Raw genomic sequence first — 9,996 nt, 5'->3', positions numbered from 1 at the left:
CACTACAAAAATACTATGCGGCAAAAACTATAAGCCCCGCCCAATTAGTAATAACTAGTTGGCGAAATCGACTCTCTTAACCATTACCGTCTGAACCGGGACATAGACATATTGGCCGTTTAAACTAGAAAAAGTTAAAAAGTTGAAGGACCAGAAGTACCCAAAAACTATTAAAGTGTCAAATAGACGAGTCCAAGCGTCGTCCTTTAAATCACACCTCACCGATTCTGATACATCGGGCAAAAAAGAGCGCTTCCGGATGCGCGTATTTAATGATTCTTCAAAAAAAGACGAATCGTGTGTGCTTTCTTTGCGACAATGACAATGGCACCTGACGCCATTGTCCCTATTAAAGGTACCCCGACTTACGGTAGCTAAGCAATGACAAGCGAGATTGACTCTACTCGAGCTGCTTTAAACGAGTGGGCGTAATCTTTGTGACGTTTCTTTTCCGAAGATTTTCTTCTTAAGATTTTTTCTCTTTCATTCTCTTTCTTTACCGTATTGAAAAAAGTTCGTTTTTCCCCCTTTCTTCGAGAGAAATCGTGCTTCGTTACGCGCTACGAATATTTGTTTTCTATTAAAACCGAAATAATAGAAAGGTATGCCATAGGGGGCGCCACTAATAAAAACGTAAGTCGGATAGCAGGCGGGGAATTCGAGATTATACGGGTGGATGCCAAGGATACGGTCTTCCTTTCAGTTTTGGTTAAATCAGAAGTAAAGTATTGGCTATGTTGGAGACGTTTTCCTTATGGAACCATAGATTAAATCTCGGAGCAACCAACACAAGGAGAAAGCAGCTAGCCTTTAAACACGCTAACGCAGTGTTGTGTACAAATTTCATTGGACGAACCTTTACGCTTATCATTTTACGGGCGGGGGTAAAACAATTTCAGAATTTTCCCCTTCCGACGCCACCAGGCGCTAAAGAGTCTAACCAATGAAAAATGTACGCAAGAAAATGCACGACTTTTGACGGGTTGCGTTCTCCTTGTGTGGGGTGCTGTGTTTAAAGCATCCTTTAAAATTTTACTATCGCCCACTACCGTCTCTCGGAGAAAACAGCTAAGCAACGTACTGATCTAACCCATTGTTAGGCTTAAGTTACATTTCAATGGATAAAAATAACACGTGACATTGAAATGGTGCCTGTCTTTAAATTATTTCAAAACGCGCACTTACTATATACAGCGTTTACATATGGAATATACTACCCACAATTATCAAGTGCAATTTATCGTGGGAATAGATGGGGCAGTACATCAGCTTAGTTTTAACTATATTTTTCCGAATATAGTACAAATAATTATCTAGTGCCATAACGAAAATGCCTCCCAGTGTTTCAGGTCAATTCCAATAACTTCAGTTCATTTACTTCTGATTATATAGAAATTACTTCGCCAAGAACATGATTCCGGACTGCGTTCTTGATTACCAACGCCCGCCTCTCGGTTCATTTCAATAAAAAAAATTACATTCGAGAAAACATAATAGAAACTATTTCTCGAACTTTTACTTTGAGGAATTTAAGATGCTCTTCCTGCTCGAATCTGTTTTTGAGTGGCCTCACGATCTCCAGAATGTTTTTCCGTAAGAGACTATTGCAGATCGAAGTGGCAAGTATGTGGTTGTTAACCGCGCTCTGTAATCTTACGTCGTTATGAAATACATCCGAGAGCCGAGTCGAAGAGCTTCGAACTTTCAAAGCGAGGATTTCAATATTTTTTGTGGCGGTCACGAAGACGACACGGCAACTGTTCAATATTCCGACCCCTTCTCTTATACTCGTATAGTTCAATCGTGAACCGCCGCGTGGCGCGACTGTACCTCGTACCTTAGCATCGGGGATTTTTTGGAAATTTTTACCGAGATAATTTTAATTTTTCTTGAAACGCGTGGTAAAAGCAGCGTGCTTGTTTAGATCCGGAATGACGAACTTATGGGCGGATTTTTAATTTTTTTTATCGTAGAAGCGGTTAAATCGGGGGTGGGAGATTTGGCAATTAAGGATGCTAAGGATAAAGACGTTAAGGCGCTCGACGTTACGATCGCCTACGTCCAGCCTTCTAGAACGCTTTGTAGACGTTTCGTTAAACTGAAATTGCTGGACTGCTGAATCTCTCTTTTATATATAGTACCAAGCAGCAGCGTAACAAGCCTTTTACGCGCTCGGTGCGAGCTTCTATAACTGCGAACTTGAAAAATATTCAAATATTAAACGCCTCTGACAATAAGATGAACTTCTGCACCCCTCCAGGGTCTGCGCCCTGTAACTGGTCACCACTGGCACCGCCCCAGTTACGGCACTGGTACCAAGCAACGCTTACTGAACTTGCTTTTATGTAGCTTATTGTTCACGAAATACTTAGAAGTTCAGTTCAGTTTATGCTTAAAAACAGGGTGCCTCACCGAATTTACTATTATGTCCAGGTCTTTTCGTAGTAAAACGTCATCGATACGTCACCCGTGACGCAGCAGAAACATCAAAACAATAAGGCCAATGTTACTTTATAAAAAGGCCTAATCCAGGTGCGTATCTAAGGGGTTTTTATTTTGGGAAGCCTTAATTTTGCCAACTGTTTCCTAATGTTTTTAAGTTATTTGGCAACATTTTTCTTTGATTTTTTTAAATAGGTTCGTAAAAAAAGGTCGTGAAAATCTTAACCTACGGGCCAAAATTATTGGAGGCTTATTTCCTATCCCCCAAAGGGACTTTCACACAAATTGAAAATAATCCTAATAATAAGATGAAAAACGTTTAAAATTTACCTTAAAATCTATTTAAAAACTCACCATGTTGGAGGATCTATTACTCAAAATTTTTCGAAAATATTTAAAAAAAATGGTATTGATATTTTAAACCATTTGACATCTCATTATAAAAATATATCGTTAAACGCTTCGATTAATAAGTTTCGAGGATATTAATATGCCAATGCACTACATATTGAAATAAATTACACTTTTTAATTAAAAAATGTGTCGAGAAATTTTAGAAATACGATAGTTTTAATTCACCCAGAAAGACTACCGGGCTTTATTTCCAATATATTAGTTTACTTGTCAAATATGTCAAGCAATAAGATTGGTTCTTGTTATACTAATGAAATGAGACCTATTTAAATAAATAAATTGATGTCGGAGTAAGGCGTTGACACATCAAAATTTACCTTTTTTATACGGTTCGTTAGTTCCATCTCTAAACTCAAAAATATTTCATCGTGAACCTAAAATAAAAATAATTTGACAGAACGTCAAATTACAAAACATGTCCTTAAGTTAAAAATAAGATATTATAGCAGGAAAAATGAGTAATTTTCAGTCCACACGCGACAAGAAGAAATGACAAGTTCGGAGTTTGTATATCGGGTAAGTAAGGAATACACGGAATTTGAAAACATATCCCTTCCCCAAAAAAAAACCCGTAACCCTTCTTCTTGAACGCCCTCCAAAATACCTCGTCATTAAAAATAGGAACGGATAAATCCACTTTGAATAGACTAACGGGTAAAATAGCATCACCTAAGGGCGAAAAACTCCCGTAACGCAAACTCTTAAAGAATTAGAGCTCGAACTGGGTCTAAACTAACGACTTTTGGTCCCTAAAAACCCAGTCAAACAAAAGTATAACCTCTAGCTCTCTAAATTACCCAAATTTTCGGAAGAGATAAAAAAATTAACGTTAAGTTTGAAAGAATGAGAGATTTAAGCGAGGCTTACAAAAGAGAAGATGAGAAACGAGTTTGTTCTGCAAGAAGGAGACCCGGTTCACGTATATAGAAGTTCTTATTTTTGCTGGCCAAACTGGAATTTCGAAAGAACGCGGTGTCAAAAGTCATAGTCAATTCACCTGTCAGGGAGTATTCCATTCAACTTGTTACCCGGTCAACTATTTCCAAAACTTTAAAAACGAAGAATTTACAAATCTGAAGCGTGTTAGTAGGAATCAATGAGTAATGTTGTCGAAATATTTCAAAATCAAAATTATATTTTAAAAACTTTTTTTAACAAACTATTTTTAGTGAAAAGTCGACCTATTTTTTAACAACCGTTAGCAACCTTAAATAGTACCTACATGAGACAAATATAGTCAAATCAAATTCACTGACTAAAATTTTGGGAAATTAGAGTACCGTTAATTGTTTCTTATATATATATTTTAAAGACGTGTTTTGTCCTTTAGATTCCGTATCAACCCGCATACAGCCTACAGCAAAGTGTTTTCCCCCTTCAAAGCAATGGGATTACAACTTGACACGACCCTGGTAAATTACCAAGGTTACGGGGGTGAAAAAATAAAAAAAGGAACATAAGGAATCCGCTCATCTCTCCGACAGAATTTGACCTAGAATTTCCAACAACAGTCTTCGACGATATAAAATTCTCATATTTTTTATTTCTTTTTCTCAAACTGATATGAGCACATTCTACATAGCTGGCTTTATTTTTATTATCATGTCCCGTCAGAAAGGCCCCATTTTTATTTAATCGCGAATTTATTTTATTTTTTATCCGTTAACTAGAAAGCGGAATAATTAATAGTTTTTTGGGGATTTCACGCGTATTGCCAAGAACTCACTTCATCCTTCCATCACTTATAAAATATGTAGGACATCTTAGATAAATATTCCCTTCTCAATTATTTTATTAATATCTCAAAGCCAGGTTTAAAAGACGTGTGTTAAGGTAATGGCGAATTTAACTCGCAGCCCGGAAGAATTTCCAAGCAGGAACGGTGTTTGCATTATTATTTCGTCCCTTTGCTCAGAACGATTCATCATAAGTCACATAATTTTATAAGTATGATACTTCCTATTTTTATAAAGCTAATTTTCTGAGCGAACCTTTTTTCGACACGGACACTCCGACTTGTAACTGAAACCGAACAGAGTAGAATATTTCGCATATTTAGACACTAGGGGCTCTACATCTTGATTGCTCAATAAGATGAATTGAAATGAAGTGAAATAAATGAAATGAAGTGAAATAAATGAAATGAAGTGAAATAAATGAAATGAAGTGAAATAAATGAAATGAAGTGAAATAAATGAAATGAAGTGAAATAAATGAAATGAAGTGAAATAAATGAAATGAAGTGAAATAAATGAAATGAAGTGAAATAAATGAAATGAAGTGAAATAAATGAAATGAAGTGAAATAAATGAAATGAAGTGAAATAAATGAAATGAAGTGAAATAAATGAAATGAAGTGAAATAAATGAAATGAAGTGAAATAAATGAAATGAAGTGAAATAAATGAAATGAAGTGAAATAAATGAAATGAAGTGAAATAAATGAAATGAAGTGAAATAAATGAAATGAAGTGAAATAAATGAAATGAAGTGAAATAAATGAAATGAAGTGAAATAAATGAAATGAAGTGAAATAAATGAAATGAAGTGAAATAAATGAAATGAAGTGAAATAAATGAAATGAAGTGAAATAAATGAAATGAAGTGAAATAAATGAAATGAAGTGAAATAAATGAAATGAAGTGAAATAAATGAAATGAAGTGATATAAATGAAATGAAGTGAAATAAATGAAATGAAGTGAAATAAATGAAATGAAGTGAAATAAATGAAATGAAGTGATATAAATGAAATGAAGTGAAATAAATGAAATGAAGTGAAATAAATGAAATGAAGTGAAATAAATGAAATGAAGTGAAATAAATGAAATGAAGTGAAGTGAAATAAATGACATGAATATAAACGAAATAAAGATAAATGAAATAAATGAAATGAAGTGAAATAAATGAAATGAAGTGAAATAAATGAAATTAAGTGAAATAAATGAAATGAAGTGAAATAAATGAAATGAAGTGAAATAAATGAAATGAAGTGAAATAAATGAAATGAAGTGAAATAAATGAAATGAAGTGAAATAAATGAAATGAAGTGAAATAAATGAAATGAAGTGAAATAAATGAAATGAAACAAATGAAGTGAAATAAATGAAATGAAAGGAAACAAAATAAAGTAAAATAAAATAAAATAAAATAAAATAAAATAAAATGAAATAAAATAAATTAAAATGAAATGAAATAAACTATAATAAAATGAAATAAATGAAGTAAAATATATTAAATTGAAATGAAATGAAATGAAATAAATTATAGTAAAATTAAATTAACGAAAATATAATTAATAAATCCCGATCTGTATTATTTAAGGTGTCTATGATTGTGGAACACTGGAGTAAGGCAATAAAATAGAACTGTCCTTCATACGTGGCAAATTATTGAATCCCCGGCTATATTTTCTTTTTCACGATCAAGAAATCAGATGACCTCAAAATTCCATAATTAAATGACCGTACCCGGGTAATTAAATATAGCAACCGGTCAATTAAATAGCCATCAAACCCAATAACAAATAAAATGGCCGTAACCGCGGAGATAAAGTCATTTAACAATAATGAAAATAATGATATGTTTTAATTATTTCTCGCTCCTCCCATTTGAGAAATAAATATGGTCTTTTTTAGGGTTGCTTTTGTTTACCTGGGAGTCGCTAATCGCGCGCCAATCTCGAGCTTGAAAATACGCGTAACCTGGCGGATTTCTATATCCGGTCCACAGGAAGCGGATAATATTTATATAATAGCATTCTTTCGCAATTTTAACCATTCGTTAACTTTTAAAGGGTAAACAAAGATAAGTTATTGTAATGAACGGAATTAATATAAATAATAGTAAATAGAAATTACGATATAAAACATTAAGAGTCGTAAGGTAAAATAAATTTGGCCCTGTGGAATGAAAAATGCCCCTAATTTATACGTATTAATTTGAACGGCTGATAAAATTATGAATCTTTTCTTTAAAATTGATTCAATTAAAAAACAAACGATTTATTCAAAAATATAATAAATTAAATTTATTTTTAGTATGAATTTCAATAAAAATATCAAACATTAATAGTATATCAATTCACGCGATAAAATATTTCACAATACAATTATTATTTTAATTATGAATAAATAATTATAATTTAAATGAATGATAAAGATGTGAAAGTTAAGACCCGAGATCCAATTTATCTTTACTTTAAAATAATTACAATATAAAAAACCCCGATTTAAAAAACATTTAAAAAATATAATTTATTTTATAATTTTTTTATATAAATTTAAGTTAAAAAATTATAAAAATCATACGTATATCAGTTCACACGATTCCCAGAGATATAAAAAATCGTAGAAAACATATCCAGAATATGAACATTATCGGAGATATAAACTTGGAAAATAAAATATATACCTTAGTTCCAAAACTAGGTATCTCACAAAATAGCAATTAAGAAATAAATTATTTAAATATTAAAATATATCAAAACGCAATGAAAACCAGGTACCTCACAAGATAGAAATTAAGAAATAAATTATTTAAATATTAAAATATATCAAAATGCAATGAAAACCAGGTATCTCAGAAGATAGAAATTAAGAAATAAATTATTTAAATATTAAAATATATCAAAACGCAATGAAAACCAGGTATCTCACAAGATAGAAATTAAGAAATAAATTATTTAAATATTAAAATATTTCAAAACGCAATGAAAACCAGGTATCTCACAAAATAGAAATTAAGAAATAAATTATTTAAATATTAAAATATTTCAAAACGCAATGAAAACCAGGTATCTCACAAAATAGAAATTAAGAAATAAATTATTTAAATATTAAAATATATCAAAACGCAATGATTTTTAAAAATTGTAAACAAATCTATAACTTTGGATCATATTTCTAGTACAAAAAATAATGTACTTTTTTAAATTTAGGGGAGTAATGGCCAAGTTGAAACGATCGTGGCGCACCACGACCTAGTGTTATCCGTTTTGGGGAACCAATGAGTTACCTGGCTGCTTTGATTTTTAAATGGAAGGAGTATGAGGGTATTAAAAAAAAATTGGTATAAACGAATATTGAAATGCTCTTTTGCAAAATTCGCGTATGTCGAGTTACTTGGTTTTGGAACCAACGTATACGTATGGAAGACCGAGAAGGGGAACTATAGCGGGGGAGGAAGTAGTCCCAGGAAACCATTCAACTTTGCGCAGTGGCGTGAAACATATTATAATGCCTTCCCAAATGTAAAACGAAAGAAAGGGGACTTTTTATTTGAACTACGACAGGGCAGCTATATTGACGCGGGGGGGTTGGTATTTCGATGGCCACTTTTCCATACATTCGCGTATATTCATTTCCATTTTACGTGTTTTCTTTATTTTTTAATTTCGTTTCGTCGGAAAGTGCGGCATCCGTAACGTGGCGCGCTCAGAACGGCCAATTTGGCGTGCGTGTTTGGGGCAATATCTCTACGCATGCTTGCCAATGAAATTCCTTCTTACAACATTATAGAGACTGTTCAACTTTGAACCATCGTTTTAAGGGTGGTCGCTTCACTGTCACGCCTGTTTACTTCGGGAATAATAAGAAAAATACTTAAGTATTTTACCCAAGTACTTGGAAGAAAATTAATTTCGTGTTGAGCTACTATGATAAATTTCGTAAAAGCGAAGGCAATAAACGCAATTATCCACGCTTAGTATAAATACGAAATGCATTAAGACTACCATTAATTCAGAATGGTAAATTGTCCACGAGATTGGTAAAAATTCCTGAGGCCCATCCGCGCTATACTTACGTCATTCCCTTTTCTCCATCACGGTTTGCCTTCGGACAATGGCCGCCATCTCGAATCTATTTCACCTGGAACATTAGCCGGGTTAAGTCAACCCTCGAAAGCGTGTACGTGGAGCTTGTAGCAATGAAGATTGTGTAGAATAAAGCTACGTCTATAATCCTACACGTTTCCCCTACACGTTTCGAAGCAATTTAAAGCCATAGTATCATAATTAATATATAGAAAGTTACGAAGATTTATATTAATGATAGCATAAGTAACATAATAACAATAAGTATGACAATTAACGAGATTTACAACCAAACCGATTTTCATAGTTATTGCGCAATCAAGATGTTTTCTCAGCGCAGGATATTCCCTTAATTGAAAAAACTACGGACAGGTTATTTTGATGGCCAAAGTAAGTTTAATTTTCTCTTTTGAAAGCGTTTTATTTTCAATAAGCCTGGGCAATTTTTCGTGCACCGTTACACGAAAGTTCCAAAGAATATTAACAAATTGCTTGAGAGTGGTCAGTAGCTAACCACAATATGATTTATATGGTCATTGACGAAACAGACTATTATAATCAAAAATTGCCTTGGAAGAACAGGAAATGCCATACTCAATTTTACCTTACTTATGATATAACAACTAATTACCATTGAAGGCAAAATATATAAAAAAAAACTATAACTATGTCGGTAGTTAAGGTAAATCTCTAAAACAATGGCAGAGAAAAACACCCCACAAAACGATTGACACGAAAAACTAAGGCCTACTATACTCTTATAATTTAAAGCAAATTTAATTAAAATAATGTAAGGAAAGACACAATTGGCCGCGCGTGGCGTTTCTAAGTATATATCGCCAGTGTATCTTCCATTAAAGGGTGCATAAAGAGAACGCAACCTAATTTGCGGGAAGTGATGACACCAATTTCAGTTATTTCCCCGCGCCAAATATTATTGCGTACAGAAGATAGATATAAAATGTGGTAAAAGCAATCTCAAAAATCGTTTCACTTGGAAGCCACCGGAACTAGCGGCAGACGCGCGGTAATTATTGTTCATTCTTTCTCTTTCCGAAAATGGGAGAAGAATATTTCGCCAAATATACGAAGAACATTAATAACTCCGAAACCGACGATTTTCGAAAACAATGGTTGGATGGAGTCTTTTCGTTCAGCCGGGGGAGGGACGGTTATTTCTTACCCCTTCTTTTCTCGTTTTTACTCTGTTTTTTGAAGCGCAACCAAAATAATAAAGCTATTTCCGTTTTAAAATAGACGCTGGTTCATTCTACATGTTTGCGTATTTTTATTTAATCATCAGGGATACCTAATTATATATTATTGAA

The sequence above is a fragment of the Leiobunum rupestre genome, chromosome 11 (assembly GCF_980474605.1).
Source record: "Leiobunum rupestre chromosome 11, qqLeiRupe1.1.hap1, whole genome shotgun sequence".
NCBI classification, from domain to species: domain Eukaryota; kingdom Metazoa; phylum Arthropoda; class Arachnida; order Opiliones; family Sclerosomatidae; genus Leiobunum; species Leiobunum rupestre.
The sequence above is the reverse complement of the archived record's forward strand: the minus strand, read 5'-3'. Positions refer to the sequence as shown.